The 18,874-nt window shown below is 40.1% G+C and overlaps 1 protein-coding gene across 3 annotated transcripts in view; it reads left to right on the forward strand.

Moving 5' to 3' along the window:
• The window catches only part of LOC138627504 (thyroid hormone receptor alpha), a 92,548-nt gene that overhangs the window by 11,300 nt on the left and 62,374 nt on the right, over nucleotides 1-18,874 (forward strand). For all 3 annotated transcript variants that reach the window (XR_011311392.1, XM_069709887.1, XM_069709888.1), the window contains exon 2: nucleotides 669-775. The gene's annotated coding sequence lies outside the window, so the exon portion shown is untranslated. The remainder of the gene's footprint in view (nucleotides 1-668; nucleotides 776-18,874) is intronic.

An 18,874-nucleotide genomic window follows, 5' to 3' on the forward strand; every position in this document is an offset into this window, starting at 1 on the left:
GGTGCTACCTCATTTTAATGTAATGAGTAAGAGCTTGAATATCAGTATCAGCGTATTTTTTTCAGCAGTGTTTTCGGAAAATGTCACGTTACAAGTCTTCACTTGTGTGAACAGATGTAAACTTTTACAAGCAACAGGAAGTATAATGTTACCATGGATACAATAAGGTTCACTTTGGGCAGAAAATCAGCCCCATCTTATATTTAACATTGCAAGATATTCATAGTTACAAGTTTAGTATCTGAGCCTTTAACTCAAAGGTCACAGCGATAGCCACGCTTCTCATTTGGAAAAGACGAGGGCTTTTGAAGCTTGATGGCATAAATTTGCAAAAATTTGATATAAATTAATACAAGCAATTTAAAAACGTTCACCTACTTCAGCTCAATATAAAATTAATTTCTCCATTTAAGATGTCATTTTGATTGCAGGGCTTGAGATTGATTGCAACTGTACATCTTTTTCTTGGGTGTAGTTAAAAGATGATGAATAATTCGGTCACAGCTACACAACTTAAAAAGAAGTTGATGGAAATGGAGTGATTGAAAATCTCACGATTGAAAACATATTAGATTTATTAATCACTGTCAAACTGCTACGAGTTTTCTTATTGGACTAAACTTTAAAAACAAAAATCTAAAGTTGTTGTTTTTTTCACATTATTTCAGATTTTTCCGACAGTTGTAAGAACTCTACATCTATTTCAAGGAAGACACTCTACCATTGAATGTTTTGGTCAACAAGGACGACTGGCCTCCCTCTTCATCAGCACCAGGTGGGTTCTCTTCACATCTTCATCTTCACAGCGGATTACAGTTGATGTTGTCGCAGGCTGAGCGGTCGTCTTAAAAGTCTGCTTTCAATCAATTCAGCTAATGTGTCATTGCAGTGAAAGTCACCTGCATCAGTGCACAGATGGTTTTCAGTTTAAGTTACTAATATCTTTTGCATCACTTTTAAACTTTTAAAATCTAAGATGCTTGTTAAAATGATTCCCATAATATTAAAGATGTACTTTAAAGCATGCAGCTGGAGGTGAATGCTCTCAGGCTGCTTTATATACAACCGTAAATACAACATCAGTTGCATCCAACAGTTGGTTGAAGGCTGCAACTGACAGCTCAGGTCTGAAATCACATTAAGTAAAAATAAGGAGAAGCTGGTTAAAGACAGGTTGAATAAAACACACGTCTGCACACATACAAATTTATATTCTCTGCAGTGTCCTGATGCAGCTTAGTTTATGTATCATCTGCACATCTGTAATGTAGTCTGCTGAATTAATTGTGAGTCCCTAAATATGATCTCCCAGCAGTTTGTCATCATCAGTATAAGTAGAAAACGATATAAATATTTGTCAGTGGCACAGGTAGGCCTTGATGAAATGGTTGCTCTTTCAGGGCTGGATATATCTTATGTATTTTCTGCTACAAGAAAAATAACCCTCATAAAATAGAGCTGTAATGTGATACATCTGTGATGAAGAAAAAATAAAAAGGTATTTCATGAGTTGAACAGTAAAACGTTAAACATGTATTTTAAATGACCAGATCTTCCTTCCTTCTCTGTATTTGTTATATACGAGTAAACAAATCATTTTTACCCAGTTTTTCAAAAATGAGAAAAATAGCACAAAGTGTTTGCATGTGCTTGTTGACTGTGAAGTAGTCCCAAACCTGCTGCTGAGAAATGGACAGACGATGGAGAATGGTTGTACGTCTGCATAACCCCCGCTGGGTACGTATGAGGAAAGTAGAGCAGAGAACAACAGTCAGACGGAGGCTTTTAATACGTCCCAAAACATGACAGGATGAACTGTGATGCGATGCTAAGTTCATGTCTCACGCTGCCCCCACATTATTTTCACACTCGTGAGTCCCCATCATGTAAATTTGCAGCACATGTTCAGGACCCTGTTCATAGCTGTGGGCACATTGTCCTACTTTCCTCACATGCAACCCGATGTTTACGTGGGGCTGCACCACATGGCGTGCGGCTGATTTATGGAATATTAACCTCGGAGGTCATGAGCCTCGTTCATGACCACAAGTAGATCTAAATTCACTCATCTTCTTGCCACAGCAGCCCAGCTGTGTGGTTTATGCTCCATGCAGAAATTCAAGCATCGTGCAGATTACTAACTGCGCCGGCGCCCCCTCTAGGGCACTAGGTTGGCCAAAAAGAGGCCACAACGATTTGCTGATGGTAATGAGGGTAATTTACAGTTATATTAGTCTTTAGTTAATCAAAATGGTCGTGCATTGAACCCTGAAATGCCTCGTTTTGATCCGCTTCCTTTTTTGCCCTTAAAGTTAGTTCATTAGGCCTTAATACTAACTCACGCTTCCTGTATCTTTTTCAAATTAAAAGCCCTCTTGCGTTTTAGAGGACTGAAATGAGACACACATCATCACAGATCAAGGCGATAACTTGAAATGTCTTTATTTTTATTTTTTTTATCAAATGTGCAAAACCCACAGATACTTTAGTTTAGTGACTCGGTTGACAAAGAAAAGATAGATAGATATTTTCTTAATACCAACACGGAAATGTAAAAATAAAAGCATCAATACCTCATATTGAAGCACAGGTTTGGCATTTTTATTTGATCCCTAAATAAACTGATTCTGTTAATGGATGCCAAATAATTTTCTGTCGATCTACTTATGGATTAATATGATCGTTGCAGCTTCACAGCCACCTCTGCTGTATAAATGCCGTGTGAGTATTCAGGGTATCAAGAAGCAATAAGACAGCTGTTCGACAGTGACAAAGTGTAATCTGAGGTTTTCTGTCGTAGCCTACTGCAGCATTGGGAATGAACTTCATCATGTACCTCACATTGCTTACAGTAATACATTATTTGTTCTTCCAGTCTAGTGGGTTCTCGTGCCATTCAAGAGTTTTTTTTATTTTTATTATTTAGTGGTAAAAAGTTTAGTCCTTCAGCTAAATGGCTTTCCAGGCCAGCGAGTATGAAAACCTTTCAGAGCAGCTGAACATGTACTGTAAGATTCAAACTCCTTCCTCAGTTTAGATTAGAGTTCTTAAAGGTTGCATAAATAACTGTTGTGAGTGCTACGTTAATATGAAAGTACACGACAGACCCAAAGGCAAAACAATGCATTAACCTACATCAGAGACAGTTAGATCAGAAAAACATTTTAAAGGTTCAGCTCTTAAAAATAATCCATGCTAATTACCTTGATAGTGAACAATTTGTCCATCTCCTCATGAAGTGTTCACCCCAATAGCTTTTTTAACAATCAGATTAGTTGCTGAGTAGGCAGGAAAGCCGGTCTAGTTTTCAGTTCATCTGTATATTTGAGGTGGTAATTACCAACAAACACCTTTGTGAAAGCCAAGTGCAGATGGGACTTGTGTTTAGTGATCCAAGGGGAACATTAATGTCATAATAGTTTGTTCATGTCTTTTTACTTTCAACCCTGGCATGGAAATTCTTGAGCATTAGTTCCACTTGTGAATGTTTTGTCACGGCACAAGTTGTTGTCAGTCTGCGACAGAATGACAGCATGAACGTTGCGAAGCGCCTGGTCATACAAGATGGCCGTGTATTCACTGTTGACCAGAAGAGAGAAAGACAGCGTTACTTTGTGCCGTTCTGAAGCTGAAGTTTAATCATTCATTTCTTTTGTTTTCTCGGCTGTTTCAAAAACATACTGAACCATAACTTTCGTGTCCCGTCACGCTTCTGTGTGCCCCACACTTAATGCATTCCTGAACTTACTGAATGTAATATGAAAGGGTGGGGGAAACAATCGATTCACATAAGGACACAATTATTGTTCGAATCAACTCAAATTTAATGTACACATATTCTGATATTCTGTTAATGACATTGAGAAACATTTTGGATTCAACTGAACTTAAAGTAAACAATTTAGCTTTGCAAGACGAAGGTGAAGTGTCATGTTATACCGGAGTCTGGATAGAAAAGTGGACATCACCTTTAGGTCTGAAAAATGGTTCCGATGTAGAAATGTCTTCAGCTGCAATACCATCGAGTGCCACTAGAGGTCGGCTCCAAAAAGCCTCCGGCTCCATAGACTCCCATTCAACTTCTCTCATCAAATCCAAAGTGAATAAAATGTGTCCATCAGTTATCTCGGTGTTGTTAGCTAAAGTCACTCCTTCTTATTAGTTTTCTGGAGGTCCATCTGAAAATAATCCCTCATTCATTAGAAAAGAAGATTCAAGAAGACCTGTTTTTGGGGGCGTGTCTGTTTGATTGACAGGCCTGTGGTGCAGTCAGGTTACAGCTATCGGTGGGCGGGACGTAGTATCGTCAGGTTTCCAATCAGATCGGTCAGATCCACTACTTGTTAGATATTAAAATTCAGTGGATTAAAGACAAGACTGAATAGTTTAGAACACACTGGAGGAAGGGAGAGAAATTGTGTCTGTATTTTTGCGTAATGTGTCAAGAATCAATTCTAATTTAGGCGCCAAAAATTTGAATCCGATTTTCTCCCCTGCTGATTCGGCTTTGAGGTTCTGTATTCAGAGCAAACTGTTCATTATTACTCAGCATGGTTTGTTGTGCCAGCTGGTGGTTGATACAGCTACAGTGTAAGCTGTATGAATGCATTATGCAACAATAGAAAGTATGGAAAGTTCCTACGAAGTGTCAGGAAAAAATTAACCATGAACTTGAAAGTAGACAGAAATCATTTTTTAAAGCTAAGCGAATAGAAATACTACAGTACTAATACTAAACAATACGTTTTAATTGTATTCTGGAGAAAAATGTTTTGTTTACTTGACTGTTCTTTATCCCAACTTATCATTTCAATTGTCTTATATGTGAATTATATATGTTTGGGGTACAGTACATTTTCATTTGCACTTATTGGCACATACTTCTCCATTAGTCAAATTATGGCTCTGATAGAAATGCATCTTGGTTTTCCAGGTACATGCAGCTTAGATGAAGCTTCAGCCCCGTGCGGAGGGATGGTGATGCATCTGAAGCTGTTTGATGACACACGTTGAATAACAAGCCAGATAACATCTATCGATATGCTCATATAAGAACATGGATGATAAATATGGACTACCTCAAGGAGTACTCGTGAAGGATCCCTAATTGGCTTCTTTATGTTTTTTTGTGGATTGAATAATTGATAATATTATAGCTGAATTTGTCAACATAAAGTTATGTATTTTATAGAAGTCTATGTAAAGACTTTATGACAGGAAGGTTATATCATCCTTTGTGCTAAAAAAAAAAACTCCCAATGCTTCAGTCTCTATACACTTTGGCTGTGGTTAGAAAGTACTGGAAATGAATTGCACCTGTGGGCCGTGTAGGTAATGAAACAAATCTAATCGCTTCAGACCCTGAAGTAAAAGGTGAACGACCTCATATGTGCCATTTGGACAACTCTCCCATTGGCCTGGATAAACAGAAAAACATTTTCACTAAAATACTTTAGCTGGAAAAACAATTGTTTCGCTTTTGTTTTTCCTTTGTCAGCAGAAATAAAGATTTTAAAAGTTGATCCTGATAATCTGAATTACTGCAGAGTAAAAATCTCAGAATAGAAACCCAGTAAACGCTTATGTTGCCAGACAGACTTTGGTTGAGTCACTCACATGGTTTTCACATATTTATTCAGTGATGCTTGCTAGAAAAAAGGGGAAAAAAAGATTCCACAGAAAGCGCAATGTGTACAAAGTATTCAATTTATTTCTACTCTTGTTCATACAGAAGATCAGAGAAGCAGACAAAAGCTTCTGGGCCCGAGGGTGACATCCTCGCTTGCAATGCACTGTTTCTGACAAGCGATTTGATTAATAATCTGTCCCAGTTGTTTGTCAGACAACACGACGTTAACTCGGTGAAACATCGCTGATTTTCTCGGCGTGCTTTGGATTAGGCTGTTCAAACTTTCTCTACAGGGACCGCACGAAGGAAAAAAGGACAGCGTCCGTTTAATGTACCTTGTGCTGTACACTTGATTTTCTGTATCTACAATTACTTCTTAAACGCCCGCTGCAGTGAACGTAACTGTTGCCAAAATAGTTTGAAAAGTGTCAAACAAAGCGTTTGAATACAGGATTTACCCGAGTTGAAATCTACTGTTTCCCAAAGAAAAACGTCGAGGTCATAACTTCGTGCAGAGCTGGATCGTGTGTGAAACTACAGGGCTTTTCATTTGAAAAGGAAGTTGCAGCATTTAACCAACCAGTAGTGTAAGTTTGATCTCTCACTCAGTGACAGACGATCACTTTCTAGCTGCGGCGACTGTCGCTCACAGCTTCACTTTTCTTCTTTGTGATAACAGTCTGGCAACTTGGTTTGTATTAGTGTTTGCACAGCCACTCTGAAGAGCGGACCAATCGGTGACCAGTATTGGTCCCTTCTTCACCGTGATTGGACGGCTGGTGACAGTGACGAGCGCAGCCTCAATGTTTTTCATCTCGTCAAGCTGCTGATGTTCATTTAAACAATTTAAAACACATTCTGTACTGTAAATAAAGGGTTTGGTGGACATGGGCTGTCGGTAGTTGCGGCGGTGGCAGAGTGCTGCTGATTGGTTAAAAGTAACCAGAGGTCGACGCCCAGTTGGACGGAACAACTGAAAGATTCCCAACCAAGCAGATTGAATTCATGTTATATACCTCATTTCTGAGCACCCGTTTCTTTTCAGCTCAGTCTCTGCTGAGCTTTGCAGGCTTTGACAGTCGCGCTGGTTTCTGTCCTCTGATCTCTGTGTTTCATTATAGGCGGAGCTCCACCAAGCCGGTGCGGAGCAGACAGGTGGAGCGAGGGAAGATTGTGGTAATTGATTGCATCAATAGCGTCATTTTCTGTGACAAGTTAAAAGTACATGAATGGATGATGTTTACATAATAATAATAATAATATTAATACCTGGGCAGCCTGCCCATATGTGCATGGGAAACACTGTATTTACCATTATAATGTAAATACTGGAGTGTTTTTGTGAGCTAAGCAACTGCAATTGGATCTATACACCATCACAGCATTAAGGATGGCTAATAAGGTTACAAAAAAATGGTTCAACAGACTTGTTTAGCTGGTAGATAAGTGGCTGCATGCAATAAACAAAACAGGAATTAAAATCATTGATAAAGAATATAATTCATGTGTAGCAGTTTGGTGTTTAATCATCTCTGTGTTTTCTGTGATTCTGATGCCTCCTCTTTGTTGGTTGTGAAATTGGAAACAGCCACCAAACAGAGAAGAACATCTGCCTCTAATTGAAAAGATTTATAGTGATTACAGCGGGAAAGAAAGGCTGCTGCGGTTGGAGATTGTCAGAGGGATCTGCTGTTTGTGAAATTGGAAGAACTGCCTTTGATATGTCCATCTCAGCACTTTTCTGGGGCTGATCCATAAAAGTCAATAACTTCAAATGTTAGTCAGGCAGCACCATCTTGGTTTTAGATTGAGATAAACAGATTGAAACCATTTGCAAATTGAAAAAATGTGGGGATCTAGTTTGATTTCTCTGGTTAGCTTCTTGCCTCTATCTCTTTTCATCTGACTTGCCGGGAGGTTGGCTTATGTAATAGGATGAAATATTCATAAACAATCCTAAACATTAAAAGACACTTGAATTGCAGGCTTTACAGATTGAACTTTGGCTGTTCTTTCATTCATGTGTGCGTTGATGAGGCAACTTGACGCAGGAGGAGCCTCTCTAACAATGTTTTAGTGCATCTGTGTGAGCTGAGCCATCATTTCATTCATTTAAAAAAAAAAAAAAAAATAGCATCAGGATGTTAGGTTTTGTAGTTTGGCAGCAGTTTTATGTATATTTATTTATATATATTTTATACAGCACTCCGTGGCTTAGTTTTATTGCACCTTTTAGTAGCAAGTGTAGTTGTCATCGACGCGTAAAATGTTACCTTTCACCTGGCTGGTTGGCTGTCTCCTCTGCAGCCTCTCTGCTGCCTGTGGTCAAACACCAGCACAGACATCAGAGGTCAGAGAGGAGCGGCTGAACCTCCACCAGATGGAGAAAGTGATTCCGGTTTGTCCAGATTATTATGCATAATGCAGCTTCTCTGTGGTGGTATCCATCATTTAGCTGCACCGCTGTTGAAGGCATAAAGTGGAAACACTTGCCTCTCTGAGTCCTAAAGTAACTCTAAGATTTCCAATGTGAATAAAACCTTACTAATCTGTTTAGAAACCATAATGAGAACATAATGCTCTTTATAACTGCAGAACCTGCCTGAGAATCATCATATTTTAGATTGTAATTCAGTACAGTAACCCAGAGATAGTCGTCAGTACACTCGTGGGTACAAAGCGGAACTGCCAACAGCTTGTTCAGTTCAGGAATGAGTGTTGTGATATTAGACGAGAGGGTGTGCTCTCCAGAAACATCACTGAGGTGACAATAATGATGTTAAAGCACCCTGGAGTGTAATATTGTAATTATACAAGAAGTTACCAACTAAATAAAATATGTAATGAAAATGTGTAAAAAACTTTTTGTTAGTGTGATCTCCGTTTCCATGGCAACACATGGGGTATGACTAGCAACTGAAAAACAATCAGTCGCATCAATATACTCTCATGTAACGCATGCAATGTTTACTACTCCAGGAAGTAGTTCGATCCTTAGCAACCACCTAGCAACAGAGAGGATTTCTAGTCTCAAACAAAGATATCTGATGAACAAAGATATCTGAAGAACAAAGATATCTGATGAACAAAGATATCTGATGAACAAAGATATCCATGGACTCGTGTTTTTAACATTTTAGCACTGTTTCGTGTTACCGTACGGGTGCTCGGAGTGACCAAAAAGGACCAAAAAATACCAGATTTCACCAAATGGGTCATTTAATAGACCTATAACAAGTAGAAACTACATTATATTACAGGTTTTATGAAATTCTATTCCAATTATATATTGCCATTGAGGAGGTGGAGGGACATTTCTAGTGATAAACAGACTGTGATGTCATGATGAGTTGAGCATGTTCCAAATGTTCAGTTGACCGATCAGATCGCTGGGTTGGAACTACTTGTTGTATAACATACTTTTAATGGTGCTAATATACTGAAACCTAAAGAAGCAGAGGCTTAACACAGGGTGTTAAGTGTGTTGTTTACATTCTTATTTACCTTATTAATATCTTTGCCATGTCTGTGTTGCAGCTTCTTTGTCTGATAGCAGTCATCCTCACCATGTAGTTTGCAATACAGTTGGAGTGAACCACTTAGTGCGGGGCAGAAATACACAAGTGATATCAAAAGGAAGTGGTGGTCTGGAATTGGTTTCCCCTGAGTCCCTCTCAGTCTGTGACCTACAGTGTTTGTAAGTCTGTGTGTTCCATCTCAACACATCATTTTAAAGCCTTTTTGACATTTACCTTGCCAACCGTACAAAAAAACACAGAGACGTCATGCTTAATTGCATGTGTGTGCCTGCAGACATGTTTTCCTCTTCAAGTGCGTCGGTATCTTTTTGTGAACACAAGCTTGTCTGTGTGTGAATTCCTTTTGTTATTTGTGCTCTACAGACTCTCCATGTAGTAATTTGCTCGGTTCGGCCGAGGCGTGATTGGGGCTTAATGCGTTGACAGCACAACAAACAGCCCAGCTCCTTTTCAACACGGCATTCACGGGCATGAAGCATTAATGAAGCAGTTCTTCGAGCCATGTTTGGTCATCTGTTGTTGTGTTCCAGGCCTCATTTACTAACCATATAGTACTGCGGGTAGGTTTGGACGGCCTGGCGTTGAGCCCAGGTAACAGGGGATGACTGCAAGACAATTCAACCCTTGTTTCCATCCAAGCATGCCCCAAAACAACCAGCGACACCCTTATTGTCCTCTTTCATCCAATTTACTGCCCCGTTTTGTTGATGCTTGATTTATTTGAACATCGAAACTCTAGCTGACAGCTGACCGCAGGATCAGACCATTATCAGTTGGGGTCAATCGGTCACGTTGCTGTGACATCCGCGTGATGACCCATTTTGAGGTTGTCGTTTTTTCCGTCTGATGAAATGGTGGCAGAGATACAGGCGAAGTGTTCTGTGGTCATTTTGAATGGCCCACTATCAGCTGAATAAAACCCAGACGGCTTTGTTGTTTTTTTTTTTGTTGTTGTTTTTTTTTTTGGGGGGGGGGGGTAATAGCACTTTGCTCTGGTTGGGGGAGCACTCTGCTGCTCTCTCTGAAAACACTGGAGCAGACCGAGTTGTGAATGCAATTTAAATTCTCATTAATTTCCATAAATTAAACAGAATGCTTTGGCGGTCTACATGATGAGTCACAAGTGACAATTTAAATTTATGCCCAATTTAAAATAGGGGATAGGCAGTCATTTGACTAAAAACGATGCATTTTTATGTGATGTTGGACTATTTCATGACAATACTTGTCTTTAAAAATGCACTGTGTGCCATACAAATCACAGAACATTGGTAAAACAAAGCCCATAGTGGACTGAACTGTGATTTTATTTTCCTCCAATAGTCAGCCTGGTTTGATTGATGGGTATGGATAAAAATAATTTGTTATCTTAAATGTCATATTGACATGTAAGTTAGATGGATTAATTCACAATGTCAATTTAAATCCTCGTTTTGATCCGCTACTGTTTGCCCTGTTAAAGTTACTGTATTATGCTGTTAATACAAACTCAACACTTCCTGTATGTGTTTGAAATTAAAAGCCCTCGAGTGTTTCAGGAGACAGAAACCTTTCATTTCTTAATGAGGCTGTTATTGTAAGAATGACTGAAAACTTTAGATGAGTAATCCACATCAACTGTTGAAAACAACATGATTATAGAGTTGACTGTGATAAATTAAAGCAATGAAAATGTAGAATATGAACTATTGTACGTAAACTAGCCACCGTAGGACCAGTCTGCCTGTGTGGGCTCATGCATGTCACAAATGCTGTGGGGTACTTCAACGACTACGACACACCTGGACTCTGTCGTGAAACTTCTTATGCAACAGCTTTTCATCAGAGCTCTCGAGCTTTCCATTTTCCCATGAAACATATATAGTTTACAATGACATGCATTGTAAAATCTAAGCAGATTTACTACTTAGAATTCTCAGCAAATGTGAAGGTCCTTATAATTTCAGACAGGTGGACAAACAGGCTTCTCATTTGTAGCTATTGAAGGCTGATTTTGGGCTGAAATGACAGTTGATGCTGGAAGACTTGATCACTTGTAAAAAGATCTTTCATATGCAACCAATGACAGACAGATAGAGTAGTGAGCTAGTTCATTAACTGGACATTAGCATTCACTTTTTCTCTTCAGTGTTTCATTTTGAAAGGATTAAAAAAAAAAAAAAAAGACTCCACCATCGGACCTCTGTAAATACTGAGTATATTTCTTTGTAAAGACGAAAACCATATAAACGTGAAGAAATCTGATGCTTGAAAACCGACCTGTTTGCTTCGCTGTAATTAGACAATCACAGTCGGGGGAGGCGTTAAGTCAACATCTGTTTCTGTAATTAAAATCAGAACCTGGAAGCAGGAACAGCTTTGATGAGATGGTTAAACGTGAGCGTCGACTGATACGTGATGCGTTGCTCCGAGGCTGGAGAGGAGAACAAAACACTGCATATAAACTGGAGAAGCGTCCGTCCTGATGTCCTCAGTGGGCCAGTGACCTCCTGCAAAGACAAACGCTTCCATGCACGTGATCTGTTTCAGAATCTGATCTTCAGGAGAGTAGGGAGGTGAAAGATGTTGCAGCAGCAGAGCAGTTCCCCAGAGTGGCCGACAAGTTGAAGATTCAATGTGGCTCGATATTAAAGAAGCAATCCTCTAATGTAGTCGCTCAGTGTCCAACAGCTGCCGAGAGGAACTTTGTCACTGAAGCGATGAGACAAACTCAGTGGTGATATTTCAAGCTGCCTTCATGAAGATTTCCTCGAGGGATTAGTCGGCGAATCATTAAGTGAAATAATGACAGCAGTGCTGATAGTGCTGTCGCTGCAGTGTTAGAGCACATTTTAATGACCAGGTAATGAGACTAATGAATGCAATCGGTCCTGTTTTCCTTCAGCTCACAAAATAATGATTGGAACTGCAATTGACAGTGAAACCGGGAGCACCATATAATCTTTATCCTGATCTGAAATACAATGTTTTACGGCGGTTTTTGAATAAATGGAAATCATGCTGCAGATGCTTTTGTTTGCAGCTCGCTAGTAAAATGCTAAATTCTTCCATGTTGGCAACTGGGATGTTGCGATGACTCGAGATCCACTTCAAGAACTATGATCTCGCATCGTGATGGAGTCTAATAGAGTCCGAGTCGGTCCGAAGCTTACAGCTCGTTGTCATAGCAGCAATCATGCAGCCAGACTTCGGACAGCCTGTGTTTGAGCACAAAGCTTTGAAAGCCGTTGGCAGCGGTTTATCACCATATTATTGAGGAATGCAAATTGACATCCAAATGTTTTCTTTGTTTCCCTCAAAATGCCTGAAGTTGGTGAGAGGTTCAAAGCCACCTTCAGGTTGTGTAAAAAGCACAATCAGGTTTTGTTTTTTTCTTGATTGTCTGAAGTTGTGTCCTCGTCGTCTCATCATCGTGAGGAAGCGACACGTCGGTGCCATTTCTTCGGTTCTTCGTGCTAAGTTAACTGGCTGCCGGCCGTTGTGGTTCAGCCTGTGTTAATGTTGGGCAGATGTATGCTTTTATGTGGGTAAATGTTGGGAAACTGGGAAGGAGTTCTAACAAAACGGTTATATAAGTTATATAATCAACCCCTCAAATATTTTAAGTATATAAATTATGATATTTGGAGCAAAAGCCCAGAGAGAAATACTCTCCGACCCCCTCTATTCTCCAGCTCTTCACACCGAGGACCATGTCAACAACGTTGGATTATCTTGGACTGTGACTTTAACTTTGAGACTCACATTAGAAATAGAACAAAATTGTCCTTTTATCATCTTAGAAATATCCCTAAAATCGGACTGTTGCTCTCCCAGGCTGATACAGACGCTCAGGCATGATGTTATTACCTCTTGAATACTACAACGCTCTCCTGTTTGTTCTTCCTAAAAAAAAATACCAGTTGCTTGCAACTTGTCCAGAATGCAGCAGCTCGAGTTCTGACCACACAGAGAACATATTCTAAAGTTAGTTTCAGTTTTGTTTTTAAGATTTATTTGCTTGTTTTTAAATCATTGCATTAACTGGCACCAACCGACCTCTCAGACTTGCTTTAAGATCCGCTCCTAACAGATCCCTCAGATCCTCCACGGCTGGCTTCCTGGTTATTCCCAGAATCTTCACTAAAACACAACAACTTAAGACAAATCTTTTTAGCTTGGCTTTTAATTGAGGCTCTATTGTTTGGTTTTCAATTGTGCTTTATTGTTCTAATCTCTGTTGTATGGTTTTCTTCTTCGTATTTCTAAGCTTCTTTTTATCCTGCTTTGTGAAGCACTTTGGGATGCATTGCTGTCTGGAACCTGCTATATGAATATATGCGAGTTGAGTCGAGTTAAACAGCAGGTCAAATGTGTGATTATAGGTTAAGAGCGCTGAAGAAAAAAATAAAATGGACATCCTTTTTAGTATGGATGAATACATGAGATAAGTGGAAGCATATCTGCTCCCTTATAAAAGAGCTCCCTGTGCTGATTGCCATTTAACATCTGAAGAAAGAAGCTGCAGTGTTTTGTGAGTGAATTCCCTTCGGCCGTGTCGGTGCTGTCGACCGGAGAAGCAGTCAGAGAAGGAATGCTGCCACTTTACAAAATGTCGTGTCATTATCTCGGGCATCTCAAGGAGAAATACGCTGGTTCTTCTCAGGGCTTCTAACTGCTCCCTTCGTGTGGGATATTTTTTCACAACATGCTCTTTGAAAAGCAATTTAAAGCCAAAATGTCACACGGCGTTGAGCGATGCGGCACCTGCTCTCAGCTATTAGTTTTGTTCCGTCGGGGAACGAGCCGGCTGGAATCCAGCTTTTGATCAAAAGAGAGATACTGAGCTCTCGAGAGGATCGCTGTCTCACCCTGCCACGGAAATTACAGAAGAGCACTTTTCTACAGTTAACAAAGCGTCATTGACAAACCTGAAAGCTAACTGAGAAGAGATTTTCCTTCAAGTCTGAACACTTAGAGCCCCGAGCTATTTCTTCAAATTTCTACCTGAAAAAAAAATCGAAACAAAAAAATCTGAAGTGCTCTTAGAGAGCGTAGAGCGCTGACAAGGATAATAGTCCACTCTTCTATGATATGCAAAGATTATGGTGATCTTCCAGTTTAGCACTGCAGTGATATGCTGCTATCATAGTGTACCATGGAAGGGAAATTAATAGTTTTCATATCATGTACAAGAGCTTATTCTGACCTGCCCGTCGTGCATCTCTTTTCTCTTTTTCTGAAACTTAAATTATCACCCCCCTCCTCCCTCCCCTTTAGAAAAGTGATTAAAAGCAACATGGGATGAGTTTGGATGTCCTCCAGGACGGCTCTCCTGTTTGTGGGCACAACGTTGTCTCCAAATGAGGAAACAATCAAACATCTTGTCACATGTCCTGAGAGTCGCTCCATTTATAACTTTAATCCCTAACGAGTTTAAGATGCAAACAGGATCAGGCTGCTCCGGCGCTCACCTCCAGTAACCTGCTGACATCATCATGGTCATCATCATTTACAGCTGCATTTTGTTTTTCAAAAAACTTTCAATGCTTTTATTTCACAATAAAGTGTTTGTTTAGTCCAAAAAACTCTTTCTGTATTGAGCTTTAAGGGTAATTTTTAACTAATAATAATAATAATCGTGAAATACGATGATATTTCCTGAGACTGTTATCATACAGTTGAAAGGACTGCTTCCTGTATTCAGTTACTTGTCTAACGTGTACAAGACAGTTGCTGCTACCTGTGAATGTGAATGTGAATTATGATATGGATTTATATTTTTAGAGATACCTGTCGCTTTGAAACTTTACAACCATCAACTGTCTTGAAGATATGTGGCTTTAGGTTGTCTTTGTTAATTAAATTAAATTAAAATTCAGATCCACTCCAAAAAGAAAGTGGTTCTGTGTTTGGGTCACGCTGCACCTTCAAACGGTTTCTGACCCTCGAGGTGGGAGATGTTACAAACAAACCTCCCCAACAACTGAACCTCCTCGTGGAGATCTAAAAGACATTCATCAACATGAAACATCTTTGCACACTGAGCCTCATTTTCATGCTCCGTCTGTTACAAATATACGACGTGTTTCAGGTTTGTAAAAGTCTGAACACCGGGGTTTGTAATAAACTGCATGCAGACGCAGCGTCTCAGCTGTGGGTCTGATGTGTCGGAAATTACACCACATATCTAAACGAGAAAAGATGAACTCGGAGGAGGCTTCGGTGAAATACGGCCCTTGTTGTAATTCAACAATTAGCTGCTTCATAACGTCAGTTTGCAGTAAGTTCCTCCTGCTGTCGGTCGGCTGCAGCTGATCAGCAGAATCACACAGGAGATGAACTAAAGCTGAAGCAGAGCAGGCGGACATCTTCAGGTGAACGACTGAATGGAGGAAAACTAACGACGAGCACTGGGTCAGATAACAACAGACACCAACAGACACCAACAGACATCAACAGACACCAACAGATATCAACAGACACCAACAGACATCAACAGACACCAACAGACACCAACAGACATCAACAGACACCAACAGACATCAACAGATATCAACAGACATCAACAGACACCAACAGACATCAACAGACATCAACAGACATCAACAGACACCAACAGACATCAACAGACACCAACAGACATCAACAGATATCAACAGACACCAACAGACATCAACAGACATCAACAGACACCAACAGACACCAACAGATATCAACAGACATCAACAGACACCAACAGACATCAACAGACACCAACAGACACCAACAGACATCAACAGACATCAACAGACACCAACAGATATCAACAGACACCAGACATATATATATAAATATATATATATGTATATATACATACCTATATATATGTATGTGTATATATATATGTATATATATATATGTGTGTATATATATCTATATATGTGTGTGTGTGTCTGTATATATATATATATGTGCGTGTGTGTGTGTATATTGTATTTAGTGTATTTTAACTGTAGAGGTGCTGGAGGGGTGTCAACGTGCCACGCATTAAGTTAGGCGCACATCTTTTTATCTACTTCTTCCTTTATATAACATCCTCATCTTTCTTTCTGCTCTCCTTCACCTCCCCATCTCTCTCCTGCTCCTCCTCCACTCCTCCTTCAGCCCCCTCCCTCCCCCCTCTGGCTGGGAGAGGGTTTTGGTGTGTGTGGGTAGATGTGTTGTGTGTGTGTGTTGCCTGAACAGAGCGGCTGTTTGGCCTCTGAGCAGCTGAAAAGCAGAGTGGTCCTTTTTTTTTTTTTTTTCCCTCTTGGCAGGATGCACGGAGTTCAATTTCTATGACTTATATATGGTTGCTATGCAACAGTGAGGACGTCTTTAGTGAATCCATACACAGATTTCACTATGTCTGAGCTCTTCTTCCCCATTTCCTCCTTCTTACTTCTCCTCATTCCATCTGCCTGCTTTTCCCCAATTCCCTCTCATATTCCTCCATTTGCTTTTTGTCTCTAAATGTTCTGCCCTCCTCTCCTATCAGGCAGCCAACCCCCCCCCCTCCCACCTCCCCCCCTCCCCTGCCTGCCTATAGCCTGATCTTGGCTCAGCTGCTGGCAAAGCTTAATGGCATCCAAGGTCACCCACACTGTGCTCTCCGTCTGACAAGTGTGTGTGTGTGTGTGTGTGTGTGTGTGTGCGCGTGTGTGTGCGTGTATGTATGTATGTATGTATGTGTGTGCGTGTGCGCGTGTGTGTGCGTGTATGTATGTATGTATGTGTGCGTGTGTGTGTGTGTGTGTGTGTGTGTGTGTGTGTGTGTGTGTGTGTGTGTGTGTGTGTGTGTGCGCATGCGTGTATGTGTGTGCGTGTGTGCACGTGTGTATGTGTGTGTGTGCGTGTGTGTGTGTGTGTGTGTGCGTGCGTGCGTCACGCTGCACCTTCAAACGGTTTCTAACCCTCGAGGTTACAAACAAACCTCCCCAACAACTGACAGTAACCGTCCTCAGGAGTTGTATAGGAGTGTGTGTGCTGTATGGAACATGGCGGTCCTGCTGTCGGTCTTCACCCACCGCTGATACACAGTGAGCAGAGATGTGACAGTATGAAACTATGATTATTTGTTCAGTTAGTGCTCATGTACACTTTGTGTGTAAATGTCTGCACCAGTCAGACGTACATTAATCATCTTCCATGTCGATGCAAAAAAAAAAAAAAATCATATTTTGACAGAAAACATGCAGCTGGATGAAGTAGCTGCTGAATAAAAATGTCTATTTCAATAAAATAAATGTTTTCTCCTTGAGGATCTTTTCATGCAGAACACATGTAAACATGAAATCGGTTACTGTATGTTCTATAAAGGAGAAATAATTAATCGCTTTTTAATTTTTCCAAACCATCTTATGATCAGAATCCCCCCTCCCCCCCAAACCCTCCAGCCCTGTTTACAGGACCTGAATCTCAGAGTTTCTGTTATTTAAAAAACTGAAGAACTGAGAAATCATTTTCGTTTCATTTTTAATTAATATTTGAAGAAATAATGTTACATTTATGCTGACATATAAATCTATAACACTTTTGTTGAATTCTATGCAAATACAATTAATAATAAAAATAATTTCAGTATTTGTCATATCAAGAATATCCTTATCATAAAAATACCCAGATATATTGTGATATTATTTTACCCCTAAATCACCCTATGAGCTTCCATAGAACTGCATGGGCAGCCATCTTTGGTGCAATAACCAGCCCTACTTAATGCATTTATTTGGGGTCACTGTGCGAGTTACCTGACCGGGCCGCCCAAGTAAAGTATATGTATGAGAAACACTGCAGTATACCGGCAGCCGCCTGGACTGTTGACACGAGAAAGGTTGGGTCCATACGTTTGTGGTGTTGGCATCGCTCTTTGGACATGATTCATTAATCTATCAATCAAATTCTGAAACTGAACATCTGTAGCATCAACAAAAATGGAGATGCGTCCGACCCGGCTACATTTTTCTGCTCTTAAACTGTCCAATTGTGGCGAGCCTCAGATTTAAGGAAACTCCTTCACACTCGGCACAAACATTCTCTTGGTCCCAAATATAAACTAGTTCGATTTTAGGGGTCAAAGGTCTCAGGAACATTATATTTTTTGTAAACCTCAGGGAATTTCTTTAAATGTGGCACAAACATTCACTCGGACTCGAAGAGGAACTTATTCGATTTGGGTAGTCAAAGGTTAAAGGTTGTAGTCATTACTGAAGAATTCATATGCTAATTATGATCACATTTAACATAAATAAAAGGATAAAAAGGTGAGCTGCTGAGATTTTATATCCAAAAGGTCCAAAATGTTTTGCCAGAGCACTTTTCTTTCCATTATTTAATGCCCGGTCAGATTCTGAGATTGGTGACACTAATCGTGGGTGTTCACTGAGAAATGTGCTGATTGTTTAGATGCTGTTTGATATTTGGTTGAAGGTGTGTGAAGCATCCATGTTTTAGAATTAGTAGCTTCTCTTCTCTTCCTATTTAAAGCATCATCGACCGTCAATCAGCGTTATTGGCAAAGCAAGTGAGCGTACAAAAGGATTTCTTCAACGTCTTTATGACATGAGTCTGGACAGATGTGTAAACTGGAACTTCACTGGTTGGAGGAGACATTCAACCGCAGCGCCGTAATTCATGTCTGTCATCAAATCCTGAACATTTAATGCATCATCAGGTTAGCGTTTGTTTTTCTCCAGAGCGTTGTTGT

Source organism: Brachyistius frenatus, unplaced genomic scaffold (genome assembly GCF_029030835.1).
Source record: "Brachyistius frenatus isolate BFR_SWC_R1_liver_20210118 unplaced genomic scaffold, ASM2903083v1 Contig_87, whole genome shotgun sequence".
NCBI classification, from domain to species: domain Eukaryota; kingdom Metazoa; phylum Chordata; class Actinopteri; family Embiotocidae; genus Brachyistius; species Brachyistius frenatus.